The 19993-nt window shown below is 42.8% G+C and overlaps 1 pseudogene; it reads right to left on the reverse strand.

Annotated features, from left to right (window-relative positions):
- Positions 1 to 325: 325 nt before the first annotated feature.
- LOC124616899 lies at positions 326 to 443 on the reverse strand (annotated as a pseudogene).
- Positions 444 to 19993: the final 19550 nt, after the last annotated feature.

The following is a 19993-nucleotide window of genomic DNA, read 5'->3' on the forward strand; positions in this document are numbered from 1 at the left end:
AGAGGACCCAAGACCGAACCTTGCGGCACCCAATTCTTGATTGTTCCCCAGTTTGAGATATCATCAGTTTTTTGCATATTATGTGAACTGTTTATTTCAACTTTCTGCACTCTTCCAGATAAAGCACTCCGTCTTCAGGCCACAAGAGGCCCATCGGGACCATCCGACCGCCGTGTCATCCTTTGATGAGGATGCAGATAGGAGGGGCGTGTGATCAGCACACCGCTCTACCGGTCGTTACGATGGTTTTCTTTGACCGGAGCCGCTACTATTCGGTCGAGTAGCTCCTCAGTTGGCATCACGAGGCTGAGTGCACCCCGAAAAATGGCAACAGCGCATGGCGTCCCGGATGGTCACCCATCCAAGTACAGGCCACGCCCGACAGCGCTTAACTTCGGTGATCTGACGGGAACCAGTGTATTCACTGCGGCAAGGCTGTTGCCCACTCTTCCAGTTAGATATGATTTTAACCATTTGAGAACTGTCCCATTCATACCACAGTGCTTGAGCTTATCTAGATGATTTACACAGTGATAGATCACAAAAAATCCCAACGGGTGACTTCCGGTTACTCAGAGCATTTAACATTTCATTAGTGAAAATATACATAGCATTTTCCGTTGAGAAACCCTTCTGGACACCAAACTGACATTTTGTTAAAACTTTATTTTTACAAAGGTGTGAAGCTACTCTACAATACATTACTTTTTGAAGGATTTTGGATAAGGCAGTCAGAAGAGAGATTGGGCGGTAGTTGTTGACATCAGTCGTATCCCCTCTTTATGCAGTGGTTTAACAATGGCATACTTGAGACTATCTGGGAAAATGCCCTGCTTCGGAAAGCTATTACATATGTGGCTGAGAATCCCACTTATTTCTTGGGAACAAGCTTTTATTATCCCGCCGGAAGTGCCATCAATTCCATGTGAGCTTCTATTCATGAGAGAGTTTATTATCTTCCTAATTTCAGAAGGAGAGGTGGGTAGAATTTCAATTGTATCAAATGGTGTGGGTAAGGTCTCTTCCATTAACAGCCTTGCATCTTCGAAAGATCGTTTGGATCCTATTTTCATTACAACATTTCAAGAATGATTATTCAAAATGTTTTCGACTTCCGGCATGTTGTTTATCAAGTTTCCATTGGCTTTGATGGTGATACCGTCATCCTGTACTCATGGTTGTCCTGTCTCCCTTGTAATAATATTCCAAATAGTTTTGATTTTGTTATCAGAGGTATTAATCTCAGACATGATGCACATGCTTCTGCACTTTTTAATAACCTTTCTTAATGTAGCACAGTAGTTTTTATAATATTTGGCTGTTTCTGGATCATTACTCTTTCATGTTGTTAGATACAGTTCCCTTTTGTGGTTACGAGGTCGGAGATACGGGAAGATTTCAGTTAGATTACGTAGATACAAGGAAGAAAAAAGCGAATAAAGGACAACAGAAGAAATACTTCTGTTGATCGACGAAAGAAGGAAATACAAAGACATTCAGGAAAACTCAGAAATACGGAAATACAAGTCACTGAAGAATGAAATAAATGGGAATGGCAGGGAAGCGAAGGCGAAAAAATCGAAAAAGAAATGTTTGTAGGAAATAACGACTCAGCATATAGAATAGTCAATAGTCGGTGAATTTAAAAGTAAGGGCGTTAACAGTAAGAATGGGAATTCCACTGTTAAATGCAGATGACAGAGCAGATAGGTGGAAGGAGTGAACTGAAGGCCTCCGTGACATGATGGCGGAAGAAACGGGAGAAGACAAGAAACGGATAGGCGATACAGTATTAGGATCAGAATTTAAAACCGCTTTGGACGGCTTAAGTTCAAATAAGGCAGAAGCGAGGATAACACCCCAACAGAATTTCTGAAATCATTGGGAAAAGCGGCAACGAAATGTTGACGTGTGGAATATATGAGGCCGGTGACGTACTATCAAACTTTCGGAAAACGACAACCACACACTTCCGAAGAGGGTGAAAGCCAACAGGTGCGGAAGTAGCGCACAATTAGCTTAACAACTCATGCATCCAAGTTACTGACAAGACTAATATACTGAAGAATGGAAAAAAGTTGAGACTAATTTGGATGATGTTCATTTTGGCAGACTAATTTAGACGAGGTTCATTGTGGCTTTAGGAAAGCGAAAAGCTCCAGAGGCAGCTATGAAGTTGCGATTGATAATGGAATCAAGACCGAGAAAAATCAGGAAAAGATCATAGAATTTGTCGAGCTTGGAAAAGCGTTCGACAATGTCACTTAGTGCACGATGTTAGAAATTCTGAGAAAATTTGGGGTAATCTATAGGGAAATATGGGTAATAAACAATATGTACAAGAACCAAGAGGGAACAATAGGTGAGGAAGACCAAGAACGAAGTGCTCAGATTACCAAAGGTCTAAGGTATGGATGTAGTCTTTCGCCACTGCTATGCTATTTACACGTCAAAGAGCCAATGATGAAAATAAAGGAAAGAATCAAGAGTGGGATTAAAACGAAGGGTGAAAGGATATCAATCGTAAGTTTCGCTGATACACAGCTACCCTCAGTGAGAGTGAGGAAGAAATGCGGATCCTCTGAATGGCATGAACATCCTATTGACCACAGAATATGGTCTGAGAGTAAATCGAAGAAACATGAAAGTAATGAGAAGTAGCAGAGATGAGAACAGCAAGAAACTTAATATCAGAATTGGGGATCACAGAGTACATGGAAGTGCGGTACTCTGCCACCTAGGCAGCAAAATAACCCAGGACTGACGAAAGAAGGAGGACAAAAAATGGTTCAAATGGCTCTGAGCACTATGTGACTTAACATCTGAGGTCATCAGTCCCCTAGAACTTAGAACTATTTAAACCTAACTAACCTAAGGAGATCACACACATCCACGCCCGAGGCAGGATTCGAACCTGCGACAGTAGCGGTCACGCGGTTCCAGATTGAAGCGCCTATAACCACTCGGCCGCACGAAGAAGGACATAAAAAGAAGTCTAGCACTAGCAAAAAGGGCATTGCTGGCCAAGAGAGGTCTCTTAATATCAATCATAGGCCTTAATTTGAGGAACAAATTTCTGAGAATGTGCATTAGAAGCACATCATTGTATGGTAGTGAAACACGGACAATGGGAAAACTGCTGAGGACGATAGAGATTGGAATACACTGAGTAAGCAGTTGAGAATGTAGTTTTCAATTCCTGCTCTACGTTGGCACCGGGGAAGAATTCGTGTCGCACTGCATCAAACATTTCGTAAGACTAATTACTCAAAAGCGTAAAAAAATAGCGACATCTGTGCATTTCACTATTTACAAACCTATTGTTATAGACCTATGCTTTCATATTTTAACGGAAGAAATGTTATACAATTTTTGTTTCTATTGTTTTAGAGTACGGCCTCGTAACTATATTTTCAAAGTTTCTCACTTTTAATATCTTAAGATAAGAGTCCAGTTTTCACTATTTATTTACACTCTTATAATCTACTACTTTATCACACCCATAGCATCACTGCCACCATTCCTCCCTTGTCTCTTACTTACCTTCTTTGCCCACTCCCGATCTCAGATCGAGCGAGGTGGCGCAGTGGTTAGCACACTGGACTCGTATTCGGGAGGACGAGAGGACGAGGGTTCAATCCCGTGTCCGGCCATCCTGATTTAGGTTTTCCGTGATTTCCTTAAATCAGTCCAGGAAAATGCCGGGATAGTTCCTTTGGATGGGCGCGGCCGACTTCCTTCCCCGTCCTCCCCTAATCCGGTGAGACCGATGACCTCGCTGTTTGGTCTCTTCCCCCAAACAACCCAACCCAACCATTCCCGGTCTCCTTCACTCCAGTTTACAAAATTTCGTTATTCTATGCCATTTACATTTTACATACCCATTGTTCTAAAATGTTAGTATTTAAACGAGATACTTCTACATACTTATACATTCTACAATGTTAGCACGACCCCTGTTGTTAACCTCATGACTTCCCCAACCCCCTCCTATTTTCTCTCCCCAACCCCTCCCCCTCCCATTCAGCCTCACTCCATTACCCCTTCCCTCCTCTCCCCCAACTCCAGCATATACATATTTAAACCTTTGACCGCAGTGGGATAACACAGTATTCTGATATGTGGTTCTGAGTATACAACATGGGTTGCGGACACAACGACGTATGTAAGTTCTCCATTTACGTACTGTTGTGTTCTTTTCTACTTATTGTGCAATGTTAGATCGTACTTATCTAGTTTTACTTTGTTGTAGATCTGAATATGATGCACAAAGATCCAAAACTATATTCTAATTAAAAATTTGCAGCTGAGATGGATCTATAAATGAGAATTACCTTACATTTCAGAACAGTTGCTGAATCTCTCAAGATGACTATGTAGGCTGTAGCGAACAATTAAGAGAGATGAATATTTTGAAATTTATTTTTATTTATCTTAGTGATTAATTGATTGATCAATTTTATTATTGGTAATGCCACTGGTGAGGACGACGATGGGTTCAGCTCATGGTCATTAATGACGTCATGCATGCCTTTCTGATCATGTTGCTATCACAAGATCACCTTCAAGGTCATTTCCAACTGAAAATGGGACAGAATTAACATAGCATTATTGCTGCCTCCTACCTGTTGGACTTCACAATATCCAGGCGACGAAGTGGCCTACAGCTTCCTATAAGGATGTTGAAGTCCGACATCTTCTGTCCACAATGATATAGTATCCTCCATTGATATCCAACTGTCGAAACACGGTTATCTTTGAGTCAATGTACCTCTTCAGGCAAGAAGAACAGCCATTTGAATACATATTTCGCGATTTTAAGAAAATAATTAAATCGCCTGATAAGGGCACCAAGACGTTCATGTTAAACTGTGTACCTAGGTTCATTATGTCTTGCCACCGCTGCCCATATGAGTGTACGTCAATCGTTGTCGTACATGATCGTTCTTGCGGTCCAGGTTTCTTTTTTGTGAGGAAGCATGATGTTAACGTGGTAATACTTACCTCCAAATCTTCGAACACGGTACAGCCACCAGCCAGCGGTATCGTGACACATACTCTTCCGACGTGTGCGTCTTTTCGAGGCCTATTCAGCCATGACTTCTTTTTTATGGATGACTGTGCGTGACTCTATCGAACTGCACAGACAGAGGAGTTCTTGAGAGGATATTCGGCGAATAGACTGGCTCGCACGTTCTTCCCACTTATACCCCTCCGAGCACATGTGGGATGCATAGGGGAGACGTATTTCAGCGCTTCCACATGCACCAGCGACCAGGTCGCAGGCGGATGGCGGAGGGGGGCGGGGTTGCAGTAACGCTTGACGGTGAGTATCGTCACCCAACATCCAGCAGTTGTCAACCGTGCTGGTTTCAACCACAAGAACTCCTTACCAGCCTTGTGGTCTGAATGGGAGCAAGTTGCAGAGAATGCACTGCCCTCCGTGGAACTTCAACTACTCCAATTAATCTCCAAAAATGAGTAAAGAGTGACGTTTATTAAAACATTAATATTACATTTATTTGGTAAGTTACGAAACCCACATAATTAAACCTTCGTAGAAGACCAATACAATTAGTATCCAGAACAGGAACAGTTTTGGGGAACAAGCTGTTACAGAAAGACTTTAAAGTCTACGATGCTTCATCTCCACTTTAGTTCGACAGCAACATCCGATGGGTTCTCTAACACTTATTTCCTAACATATAGGTTATCCCATATGACAACGCAGTAATACTAACAGGACATGTATGGCTCCAAAACGAGCCCAGCTAGTATTTTAATGTGAACCTTTCATACTTTACTAGTCGCTTTATGTCCGCTAATCTCTATATTATATATTTCTACTGAGGGTCTCACGGCATTCTTATTTGGAAATTTCATGAATACCAGTAACAGAATTATTAAAATATGAAACCAACAATACCATTACTAAAATCCAAAACTACAATCTAATTCACTCAGTAGTTAAATTAAAAGCTCATTAACTTAGGACATAAAGATACAAAACCAACATTTACGTAACTTGCAAACATCGACGAAGTTGCTCATGCAGTTGCATATTTTGTCACCAGCGTGGTAGATTTCCACTCATCTAACTGCCGTTACTTCTTTGGGCGTTGCCGTTTATTGTACACACAGATAACTGTTAGTTACTACATCTAACGTTCATCTGAAATAAAGTTACTGTGTGATACAGATTTCCTGCTGCCCAGCAGAATACAGAAAAATTCGCTTGTGGTCAGATGACACGATTTGACTCCACAGTTAGCCACAAATGATTTGATACCAAACGTCCACTATAACCCGATCACCACATCACCATACTGTGGTCTTCATACTCGCACCAACGTATACACACTAAACCGATAGGCAAACAATCACCAATAACGTCTGTTCCACTATGTGCGTTCTGTAATGCTTAGGGTGCTACAAGACAATAATCAACTATACCGCCCAAGAGTTTGAGTCAGAACAGAGTGACAATAAGCGATGAGTAATGTCAGTTCAGAGCAGCAAATTCATTTCAGTACAGAACTACACAGAAAGCCTATCACATAGCAGTCTCTTGACTCGACCCATCTGTACCACAGAACGGGCAGCATCTCCCATTTACCACGTTCAATCAAAGGCAATATGCCATCGTGTCTATGCTAAATGGGCTACGCTACTCTCTGAAAGCAGTGACTAAGAATCTCCACAGACCGAACCACAGTGATCACCGCAAATCCCCACTTCAGTCACGGAACACCGACAACTGTAGCTCCACTTGTCACACCCACGTTCCTTTATTTCCTGCCCCATGTACAGCTTGCACTTGCTTGTTATCGCTCCTCGGTACCCCAACTAACAACCATCCTGAGTGCCACCGCCGTTCTGCCAGTGATGCAGGACACGCAATCTGTCAACCGGCACAGACCTATTGGTAGGCAAGGACGGAACAACCGGCGCGCTATTAGGAACCATGTCCCTGCTTTTCGCATGTTTCTTTCAATTACCTTCAGTACTACACCATAGCCATTCATGGAGCTCTGCTATTTGGCAGTAACACATTATGCGAAATTTTACTTTGTCACTAAGTTTCGTACACGAGTTTATAATCAGATATTCTGTTTCCTGCGCTATGCGATCTTAAGCCACAGTTTATTCCTGTAACACAATATCACCCACTACCTTCTGCTGTATCGGTCAAGTTGTAAAACTGTAACGACTCACTAAACTTTAGCCACCATGACGGGACTGATCGACTACTGTGTGATGTCAGTATCTGCTACTACATCATGTACTCTGCCTACTGCCCACGCCACTTTCGTGGCTGCGATCGACTGCGGCCTTTGTGTCGACATCGACTGCGCCTCGCCTTGCCTCGCCCTGCCTTGCCTTGCCATGCCACGCCTTGCCGTCCACTCTGGCGCCGCCCGCAGCCTCGGCGCGCTAACAATCGCCGCTGCTGCCATTTTTTGCGTTCATTAGGGGCGGCGCCATTGTGGGCGCAGGGAGCAGGGGCGTCCTCATCACAGGCGCTGGCATTCCAGCTCCAGCTCCAGGTCCCAGGCGCCATCCTGCCCCTCTCCCATCCCCCACTCCTCCAACCCGTCCTCGACAGTCGCGCCTCGCTTTTCGTATCACGCTTGGCTTTCCTTTTCATTTCGTCTCAGGGAGCTCTCAATACTTGAGCCGCGCGCCAGGAATCACCAGCAGTTCGCCCTTCCCTCGTTGCGAGCGCGGTATCCAGCGCCCTGGCTCGCCGAGCATAACGCTGCAGCTGCCTCCTTCTCTGCCGCACTGTTGCATTTCGTGACACCGGCCACCCGTTCAAATAGTGTACGATAACGAGCCGGTCATGATAGAGCTGGCATTTTTCCCAATATTACCTCAAAAGGATGGAATCGCCTCACCCTCGAAAGTAGGTACTGAACAAATCTGCACACTAGCAATTCTGCCGTTGCATACTTCTTCATGTCTCTTCCAGTCGCTGGTGTTCCATTAATACTAATTTTACACAGGACAATCTTGGAGATTGGGCTGCTATTTTCGGACAAACTGTACTTAATTGATATTTTGAAATCAAATCAAGTACCGGGTGGCTATAATTACAGTGCAGCTGCTCATGGAGGTCCAGTGTGGGCTGTAAGTATGATATGCAGCGGAACTTATGCTAATGTGGTACTGAGGAACCGATTTACACTGAAAAAAATTAATTACAGCTATGAACACTGGGTGCTAATCTGGCGCTGTACACACTTTGTATGACGATATGACAACCACACCATCATTTGGAAGTCTGTAAGAAACGTGAACAGTATGCTTTCGAGAAGAGAGACCGTGCGCTGTTACTTTAAGAAAGTATCGCGAACTGAAAGGGCTGAGGAGGAGCTCGAAGTCATTAAACGGTTTAATTAAGATGGCAATAAAATTCAAAAGCGCAAATGAGTTAGTTGTCTGGGAGGTCAATCTGCAGAAGCAGGAGACTGAAGAAACCTGATTCAGTCTCTGCGGGAAACTGCTCTAACAAAATCCGCAAATACATAGTAGATGTAGAAATCATACACATAGACAAAACGGGGGCAAACCACAGTCAGTTAGAAATTCTAGAAATTCTGTAAATCCCCACATGTATTATTAATTGGGCAAAGCCGATTCAGTTATTCACCTCTTTTAGATGATATCACAAATTCTACATAGAAGTAAAACTTTGGGCCTCAATCCATAAGTAGACAAAAAATTCTAGTCTGATACATAGCTTTATTCCTAGGTATGTTTCCTCACATTATTGCAATGTGTTGAATTGTGTAAATCCATACGTAATTTGTAGAAAACTGTCGTGGAAGTAGGTCTACATTAAGCCAAGGATCGATGCATTAAGAAGTTGAGATCTTTATCTTCGCCGTATTATCATGTTTGTCTTTACTTTATCATCTTTGGAATCAGTAAGTTATCCAGTAACCATATTGAACGTTGTGTTACAAGGCAAAAAACGATGTTTGTTTAGTTAATTTACAATGATTTACCAGCAACCCACAGGTGATTCAATTAAAATGGAATGCCAAAAAAATGCTATACCGAACAAATTCATCACTAATTGGGCTGTGGGGTGATTGCTGCGGTCGCCTTTCGCATTCTTGAAGACACTAGCTCGATATTTCATGCGATGTCCCTCTGGTTTGAGGCCACAAAGATCTTTGTTCAAGGTTATTGATGGAGAACGGGGCGTGTTGTGGCGTGGTGAGTTGGAGAGTGGTAAATGATCGAGGAGGACGGTATGAGAGGTCAGCCCGGCGAATGTGGCCAGCACTTCCTCAAGAGTCTTGGGCACGGAGTCCGGCGAGTGGTTTCTGGGCATGTTTGGGGTAAATTTGCATCTGTAGCTGACTTCGTCTTCACACGTAGCCTGGCCAGACAAATCTGGGACATGGCATACCGATAGAGTTGAAGCCAGTTTCGCTCTGCTGAATTGTGGATCCCTTTTGGAAGCGGCAAGCTTCAGCTTCAATTCGTGAACTTCAGTTAAATTTCGGATGTTCAGGTCTGAACTGTTAGTTCGTTATTGTTACCTATAGGTCTGTTGTGAACATTGTATTTTCTTATCTGATCTATTTGACCACCAGTTGGTTACTTGAATTGTGCCTGTCATTTGCTTTTCCTGAGTCGATACTGGGTTGCCTATCTTTTATTTGGTGATTTCATTTAACTGAACCTGCTTCTTAAAGTTACCAGCACTAGAACACTTGTAAGCACATTGAAGCTATAACTGAGTGATAGAAAATATAAAAAGTTAATTCCAAATAAATTACAGTCTGAGATAAGTTCTGTACAGCATGAATGTATTTGATTAAAAGTTTAAGCTGAGTAAAAGGGATAAGAAGCGTCAGCATCCGGGGTTCAACGATCGTGCAACTGGTGTTTCTATTTTCAAGTCTTTCATAAATTTATATCAAGATCATTAAAGACTTCTACTATTCGTTTGAACAGTTGTTGTTGTTGTGGCCTTCAGTCCTGATACTAGTTTCATGTAGCTCTCCATGCTACTCCATCCTGTGCAAGCTTCTTCATCTCCCAGTTCTTACTGCAACATACATCCTTCTGAATGTGCTTAGTGTATTCATCTCTTGGTCTCCCTCTACGATTTTAACCCTCCACGCTGCCCTCCAAGGCTAAATTTGTGATCCCTTGATGCCGCAAAACATGTCCTACCAACCGGTCCCTTCTTTTTGTCAAGGTGTGCCACAAACTCCTCTTCCCCCCAATTATATACAGTACCTCCTCATTAGTTATGTGATCTACCCATCTAATCTTCACCATTCTTCTCTAGCACCACACTTTCAGAAACGACTTCCTGACGTAAATCTTTACTGGATGTTAACAAATTTCTCTTCTTCAGAAACGATTTCCTTGCCATTGCCAGTCTACATTTTATATCCTCTCTACTTCGACCATCATCAGTTATTTTACTCCCTAAAGAGCCAAACTCCTTTACTACTTTGTCTCATTTCCTAATTTAATTCCCTCAGCATCACCCGATTTAATTTGACTACATTCCATTATCCTCGTTTTGCTTTTGTTGACGTTCATCTTATATCCTCGTTTCAAGACACTGTCCATTCCGTTCAACTGCTCTTCCAAGTCCTTTGCTGTCTCTGACAGAATTACAATGTCATCGGTGAACCTCAAATTTTTTGTTTCTTCTACATGAATTTTAATAGCTACTCCAAATTTTTCATTTGTTTCCGTTACTGCTTGCTCAATATACAGATTGAATAACATCGGGGAGAGGATACAACCCTGTCTCACTCCCTTCCCAACCACTGCTTCCCTTTCAGGCCCCTCGAATCTTATAACTGTCACCTGGTTTCTGTACAAACTGTAAATAGCCTTTCGCTCCCTGTATTTTACCCCTGCCACCTTCAGTTAACATTGTCAAAAGCTTTCTCTAAGTCTACAAATGCTAGAAACGTAGGTTTGCCTTTTCTTAATCTTTCTTCTTAGATAAGTCGTAAGGTTAGTATTGCCTCACGTGTTCCAACATTTCTACGCAATCCAAACTGATCTTCCCCGAGGTCCGCTTCTAACAGTTTTTCGATTCGTCTGTAAAGAATTCGCGTTAGTATTTTGCAGCTGTGACTTATTAACACTATCAACACCTGCTTTCTTTGTGATTGGTATTATTATATTCTTCTTGAAGTCTGAGGGTATTTCGCCTGTCTCATACATCTTGCTCACCAGATGGTAGAGTTTTGTCATGACTGGCTCTCCTAAGGCCGTCAGTAGTTCTAATGGAATGTTGTCTACTCCCGGGGCCTTGTTTCGACTCAGGTCTTTCAGTGCTCTGTCAAAGTCTTCACACAATATCGTATCTCTCATTTCATTTTCATCTACATCCTCTTTCATTTCCATAATATTGTCCTCAAGTACATCGCACTTGCATAGACCCTCTATATACTCCTTCCACGTTTCTGCTTTCCCTTCTTTGCTTATAACTGGGTTTCCATCTGAGCTCTTAATATTCATACAAGTGGCTCTCTTTTCTCCAAAGGTCTCTTTAATTTTCCTGTAGGCAGTATCTATCTTACCCCTAGTGAGGTAAGCCTCTAGATCCTTACATTTATATCCATTTTGCACTTCCTGTCGATCTCATTTTTGAGACGTTTGTATTCCTTTTTGCCTGCTACATTTACTGCATTTTTATATTTTCTCCTTTCTTCAATTAAATTCCAGGTTCCATCTCCTTAAATTAGCCCCTTTTTGTCGTTTCTTCAGTTTTAATCTACAGCTCATAACCAATAGATTGTGGTCAGAGTCCACATCTGCCCCTCGAAATGTCTTGCAATTTAAAACCTGGTTCCTAAATCTCTGTCTTACCATTATATAATCTATCTGATACCTTTTAGTATCTCCAGGGTTCTTCCATGTATACAACCTTCTTTCATGATTCTTAAACCAAGTGTTAGCATGATTATGTTGTGCTCTGTGCAAAATTCTACCAGACGTCTTGCTCTTTCGTTTTTTACCCCCAATCGATATTCACCTACTATGTTTCCTTCTCTCCCTTTTCCTACTCTCGAATTCCAGTCACCCATGACTATTAAATTTTCGTCTCCCTTCTCTACCTGAATAATTTCTTTCATCTCATCATACATTTCATCAATTTCTTCATTATCTGCAGAGCTAGTTGGCATATAAAGTTGTACTACTGTAGTAGGCATGGGCTTTGTGTCTATCTTGGCCACAATAATGCGTTCACTATGCTGTTTGTAGTAGCTTACCCGCACTCCCATTTTTTTATTCATTATTAAACCTACTCCTGCATTACCCCTATTTGATTTTGTATTTATAACCCTGCATTCACCTGACCAAAAGTCTTGTTCCTCCTGCCACCGAACTTCACTAATTCCCACTATATCTAACTTCAACCTATCCATTTCCCCTTTTTAATTTTCTAACCTACCTGCCCGATTAAGGGATCTGTCATTCCACGCTCCGATCCATAGAACGCCAGTTTTCTTTCTTCTGATAACGACGTCCTCTTGAGTAGTCTCCGCCCGGAAATCCGAATAGGGGACTATTTTACCTCCGGAATATTTTACCCAAGAGGACGCCATCATCATTGAATCATACAGTAAAGCTGCATGCCCTCGGGAAAAATTACGGCTGTCGTTTCCCCTTGCTTTCAGCCGTTCGCAGTAGCAGCACAGCAAGGCCGTTTTTGTTAATGTTACAAGGCCAGATCAGTCAATCATCCAGACAGTTGTCCCTGCAACTACTGAAAAGGCTGCTGCCCCTCTTCAGGAACCACACGTTTGTCTGGCCTCTCAACAGATACCCCTTCGTTGTGGTTGCACCTACGGTACGGCTATCTGTATCGCTGAGGCACGCAAGCCTCCCCACCAACGGCAAGGTCCATAGTTCATGGGGGTGGGGGGGGGGGGGGGGAGGGGACAGTTATACTTGTATAATTCTCCTGATATTTTAAAGTTTTATTCGCAAGTTATAATGCTTTTTATGAAGTTCCCGTTGGCTGCAACTGACATAATGCAACAGGTTCGAGCGCCTTCGTACATTATTCAGATATTTAGTTCATAGCAGTACAGCCACTATCAGCAGTTACCGTTGCGACCACACACAGTTGTTCACCGTGCCGCAAGCTCCAGCCAAATGGATAAACATCGCGGTATCGTACTTCCGATCTTCAGTACATGCTGTGTAAGGCTCCAGCCAAATATCGCGTTACACTATTTCTGTTCTTTGTATATGTTACGTAAAGGCTGACTTCCCTAATTAACAAACACTTTCGTATCTTTGCAGTGCTGGTAATCTGGAGATGGCCAATCAAACATGCGAAACTGGTCATTTTAATATATGAGATATTCTGCGACATTGACTGTTTTTACTGACCCCCTTTTGTCACCCCCTTACAGTGGCGGCGAAAATTAAAAATGTGTTAAACTGAAATGTGAATGTATAAAGACGGACATCACAAACTTTCATTGTCTCCGGTTGATTTTTTGGAGATTTTAACGAAAAATTATTGACTACCTTTCCTATTGGTCAGTCAAACAGATGTATTATGCAATTCATTATAAATTTCGACGTTGTTGCCAGGGGATAACGATTAGGGCGTACGCGTGATTTTTTTCGATACTTCTCTTTGCGGGTTCCTCTGGGGAGCAAGTAGTCCCACCGTATCCGCCCCTGGTATTTGCGCACGAACACCAGCGTACATATTCAGAGAGCCCGGAGCCCGCGTGCGCATATATATCTCTGGAGGAGCTATTAATTCCAGAGGACCGCGCGGCGCCATGAATAAAGCGACGCTCCGCAGCGCCGCACCACGCACTCGTCGCCGCTGGTCCAGCCGGGCAGCGCCCGCGGAAATGCAAACTCGCCGCTTACCACGATGTAAAGAGTTTAAGGGCCATTATATTACGAGCGCTTCATATTTTTGGTCACGTCCACCGCAGGGAATCTATTTTAATGCCGCGGATCATAATTCTCTCTGCCAACAGCCATTAGCGGCCAGCTTAGGTTCTGTTCACAACTTTACTCAGCCCCGTCCACCCCATTTCCACCGCATTCACATCAGCGGTTGTTTATCAGTGGACGCGTGCGTGAGCGTGGGTGTGTGTGTGTGTGTGTGTGTGTGTGTGTGTGTGTGTGTGAGCGGGTGAGTGGGTGGGTGCGTGGGTATTTGAACACGTGAGCCTGCTGGTCAGAGGATTTTCGTGTCCAACAATTTAGCAGCAACAGTGTAACATCGTTGAGTCGCGGAAAAGTGCAGCCTAGAGGCGTAACTGTTTAACGCACGAACATACATGGTGACTGCTTCCAAGGGAAATTTGTATATACGTCGCAGTAGAATACATCTACATTGTCTCTCGTATACAATAATGATGAACTAGATTAACGATGAAAGAACTTTTACGTCATGGAAACCCATTCGACAATAATCCCGTAATTACTACACACAGATTTTCGAAATATTACGTATCATTTTAGTTGTAGAAATTCCGTGAACGCACAGATAACTTTCTCGCTTTATTTAAACGGTTTCAAAGCAGGTGATTCGCCTGACTCCATCAGCCGAAGAGTCAAAGCTTTTGGTGATAAATTATATTGTACTGTATATGCTTACTTTTGTAGTTCACTGTTCAACATTCCACTCCGCCCCTTATTGCACGCATACTCAACAATCCCATCACACTTTATGACATCTGAGATGATATTCAGCAACGAACGAACAAGGATCGCGCTACCAGTGACCTCACATCACGAGAAAAAAGAACGTGAAAAAAAAGAGAAACGTTTTAAACCTATCTATTTTTGGTGAAACAGAAGTTATTGAGGTCTTGATGCAGAATAATGTGTAGCTTCTACCGATAAGTCGGAAAGTACGAACAGGAAGTTAAGTCATAATGTCTGGGTGTTGACAGGTTTTCTGTAATGTGAAGAAATCAGGAATGTCTGGCACGAGGTAAAATGAAGCAGGTAAGTGACTAAGTTTGCTACAGGACAATTCAATCTTGATATTTACAACATATCATTGTTTATTGTTGTGAGGCTATTCATCTGTTTCTCACAAGCTCCTTGGACTACAATATGTATTGTTTTCCAGTATAAACTTGTCACCAGTGTTTTTATATAGTCAACGAGTTCAGATCACGCAAAGCTCGATGAACGGCAAAATGAAAGGCATATCACTGATCAGATATGTTCCAACCTACTTTAGGCGTGCACCAAGTGTTTGTCCACTCTTTCCTCTCAGCCCACATGCCCAAAACTTCTGCACCTGTTCACCACCTTCAAGGCTGCGGTGGCACCGCTTTTCTATCCATCTGGCCTACACTCCACAAATACCGAACATCCATCCAACTTAATCTCAACAAATTCGATGGCTCCTCAAGATAAAATCCTTTAATATTCCAATCTTTCAATACTCTACCATGCCAAAGCGTATAGGGCGATTCACCTAGTGGTTCCGTCGTCATGACTTCTAACCGTATGCTACCCTCCTGCATTGAACCTCTATCGGCCACTAACATGGGTACCCCATTTGCTATCCCTCCGATAACGTCCACAATAGAATAAAGACACTAATTGGCTAAACATGGGTAATGCGCATCTTCACTCTTAACCACCTTAATCCAATGTGTCCTCTCGTATCCCAGTATTGTATGGATATCCATCGAAGTTGTTTCACTCCCTCCTAAACCTTGAACACCATGCACTTATCCTTACCTTTGGCATTAAAAGAACTCCCCTATCACAGATACTTTATCATGTCATGATATTTCAACACATCCTCACTCACATTCATTACATACTGTGCCACACTCTAACGTCTACTTTTCGTCCCTTCTTTTCTACGTTCGTTTCCTTTCTTCCACAACAATCACAGAAAAGCAATATTCTAGAAACATCAACTTTTTCACCTGCAACAATGCATCCTGCAACATTGACGCCAGCTTCTCAAACGATGTCCTTTCTTCGTTAACCAGTCTCAATCTCACACACAACATTCTATGCAGATAGCTTATCAAAAGTCTGAGCCAGAATAAGAAAGAGTAAAATAATACACTGTAGTGCCAAATAAACTGGTATAAGCATGCGTATTTAAATACAGAGATATGTAAACAGGCAGAATACGGCGCTGCGGTCGGCAACGCCTACATAAAACAATGTCACAGATGTTGGATCGGTTACTGCTGCTACAATGGCAGGTTATCAAGATTTAAGTGAATTTGAACGTGGTGTTATAGTCGGCGCAAGAGCGATGTGACACAGCATGTCAGAGGTAGCGATGAAGAGTGACTTTTCCGTACGACCGTTTCAAGAGTGTACCGTGAGTATCAGAAATCCGGTAAAACATCAAATCTCCGACATCCGTCATCATAAAATCCATAAACTCTGACTTCTAATATAGACTGTGCGGCTGGTCCCGGCAGAGGTTCGAATCCTCCCTCGGGCGTGGGTGTGTGTGTTTGTCCTTAGTATAATTTAGGTTAAGTAGTGTGTAAGCTTAGGGACTGATGACCTTAGCAGTAAAGTCCCATAAGATTTCACACACATTTGAACATTTTTTGACTTCAAATGATTCTCTTGGAAGACATCCTGTATTCCCTTTTAACTGCTTTAGTACATAGTCCAGTAGTACCATAACGACAACATCAAAGTATATTACAGTAGATGACCCTAAAAGTTTTTGAACTAATTTATAATAGACGTTAATAAAGTTTCTGCAGCCAGCAATATATGGTTTTCAATCTTGAATCATGTATGAGCTAACTCCGTGCTATGCGGAAGTATAAATCTTAGTCATGGCAACTTTTAGTAGCTGTGTCAAGTAAAACTCTTTGATCGATTGGTTCCTCTTGTATCCTGAAACACAATGTTGACATTAAACAGGGACGTAACATAGGTTAACAAATGAGATTAAATCACTGTATAATTTTTCTTTTAATGTGATATATCTTCACTGAATGGAATTCTAAACCTTGCAGCATTGCCACATGAAGTACTTTCTCGTAAACGATGAAATTTACGCTATTCTAACATATTTATTCATTTATTTATTTACATACTTGATCACACTGGATTGTAGGGAAATAGGCTTTGGTCTAAGCTAAGTATCTGTGCATATGAATACAAAGTCACCAAAGACATAAATGACCAAACCGAAATACCGACATTAGCCACAAATGAACTTTGAAATAAATTCAGTGGTGAGAAGCGAAAATTTGTGCCCGACCGGGACTAAATTTTGCTTTGGCTAGCTGAGTGCGCTCTCCGTTCGAAGGAAATTCCTAACTTGTCGCACGCTAGCGTCCTCCGTTCATCACCCACTTCGCTAGCAGCCTCACGCTGATTCCCGCAAGATGCCGGACGAAGATTGCGCCTGCACTGCACTATCTTCAGTTTTCTGTGTGGCGTCTGTTGTGTTAGCAGAAGAGCTAACACCGTGTTACGAATGGAGGCCGAAGTGCACGCGTTTTAGCTCACGCAGGCTGGCGTGAGGAGGGAAGAACTATACTGACGTGAGGCCTGGAACATGACAAGGAATGAGAATTCAGAAAGCGGACGTAATTAGTTTGATACTTAACTTTAATCCATTAATGATGAACGTCGCTGTTGACGGTACGAGGTTCACAGGTAACTGAATAAGGCGCCTTGCTAGGTCGTAGCAAATGACGTAGCTGAAGGCTATGCTAAACTGTCATCCCTGCAGTTGAGAACATCTGTAGACAGTGAACCATCGCTAGCAAAGTCGGCTGTACAACTGGGGCGAGTGCTAGGGAGTCTCTCTAGACTAGACCTGCCGTGTGGCGGCGCTCGGTCTGCAATCACTGATAGTGATGACACGCGGGTCCGACGTATACTAACGGACCGCGGCCGATTTAAAGGCTACCACCTAGCAAGTGTGGTGTCTGGTGGTGACACCACAGCGTCTGTTCTTCCGGACATGTATACTACGGGATCAGAAACAAATGATTTTTGATCTTTCGGATTAGTGAGAAAGAACAGACTCCACGCTGTATGTGTCTCGATGACAATTAAAGATCATTCAGTGCAGATGCACTCATCCTGCGACCTCTTGTGGAGACAAGTGTGGGCCGGCCGGAGTGGCCGAGCGGTTCTAGGCGCTTCAGCTGGAACCACGCGACCGCTACGGTCGCAGATTCGAATCCTGCCTCGGGCGTGGTTGTGTGTGATGCCCTTAGGATAGTTATGTTTAAGTAGTTCTAAGTTTTAGGGGACTGATGACCTCACCCGTTAGTTCTAGGGGACTGATGACCTCACACGTTAAGTCCCATAGTGCTCAGAGCCATTTGAACAATTTTAGATCAGTGTGAGGCTGCGAGCGAAGTGGGTGATGGACAGAGGACGCTAGTGTGCGACAAATAGGGAATTTCGTTTGGACTGGGGAGCGCGCTCAGATGGCCAAAGCAAATTCGAGTTCTGTCCGGCACAAATTTTCACTTGTCGTCATATTTATTTCAGTATCTGTTTGTGGCCAATGTCGATATTTCAGTTTCGTCACTATGTCTTTGGCGACGTAGTCGCTAGTGTGCGACAGGTCGCGATTTTGGGTTGGCTGGGAAGGGTGCTCAGATAGCTGAAGCAGGAAATCTAGGTTCGAGTCCCGGTCCTGCAGAAATATTCGCTTGTTCTTATTGGATTTATTTCAATAGCCGATTGCGAGTAACACTGGAATTTGAGTTTCGTCATGTATATATATGGCTGCGAGGTATATATATATATATATATATATATATATATATATATATATATATATATATGTATATGGATAGGCAATGCTAAGCTTGTAGTGCGTGACAAGTTGGGGATTTGGGTTGGACGGGAAGCGCGGTCGGATAGCCGAAGCGCTTAAGGCAACCACTCCTATAAAGCGGAAAATCCGGGTTCGAGCCCCAGACTGGCACAACTTTTCACTTGACCCCATTTATTTCAGTGCCCATTTGCGCAAAACGTAGGAACCTCATTTTCATCATGTATGATGCAGGATTCCAAACAAATGGTGTCTGTTGTTTTGGACATGTCAAAAAGAACAGGTGCCACACCTATAAAGATGTAAATAATGGCTGTGAAATTATACGCTGTATGATCTAGAGTATTGCTTTTCAAATTGTGTCGGCACCCATCCCAAGAGGCGTGTGGGGACGTATAAAAGGAGTCGCAGCCGGAGAAAGCGGCATCAAAGCATTAAGTTCCTAAAAAAGTAGCTACTTAATCAAGACGAGCGTGTTAGTACTTACGACGAACTGTCTACTTGGTACCCAGTATTCACTGTGTTCTCTGAAATTCATCTTCGACCTCGATCATCAGCCTGAATGTAAGCACAGTAACTGTCCGTATCCAACTCGAACGCTGGAATTCGTAGTGGATGAGTACAGCAGACGTGCGAAAGTTTGACCGAATGCCGTACGTCGGCTCGATTCCAAACACTTGGCGCCAACTGTCTTCTGTATCGATCAGATAAGCAGTTCAGCCGTGTGTACTTCTGATGTGAAAGCGATCTGTCTACTTGGAAAGCTATTTTTCTCTTTACTTCTTAATGAGTTTGTCGTAGAAAGGCAAATACAGCGATGATTACGTTAAATACGGTTTTATTGCACTACAAAACAATAGTGTCGACCAGCCGCAATGTGTTGTTTGTGATGCAATACAAAGCAGTGACGCCATGAGACCTTCACGTCTCGAACGGCAATTGTGGACTGTACATAGCGCTTTAAAACAAAGGCGATGGAGCTTTTTGCTGCAAAATGTGCGAGTCTGAAACGTATGAAGTTAGAGGTTGCTAGATCCATTGCTCAGTCTTCTGAAAAAACGCTCCTGGCTTCCTGTCAGTTTTTGCTACTTATCGCAAAAGCTAAGAGAAGTCCTGCTGTCGAAAAAATACTTGTCAAACCCTGTTTCACGAAAGCAGCTGATATTGGTCTTGGATCAGAAAGTAAAGAAAAAGGTTCACAAATATCCGTTT

This window comes from Schistocerca americana, chromosome 5 (assembly GCF_021461395.2).
Source record: "Schistocerca americana isolate TAMUIC-IGC-003095 chromosome 5, iqSchAmer2.1, whole genome shotgun sequence".
Taxonomy (NCBI): Eukaryota; Metazoa; Arthropoda; class Insecta; order Orthoptera; family Acrididae; genus Schistocerca; species Schistocerca americana.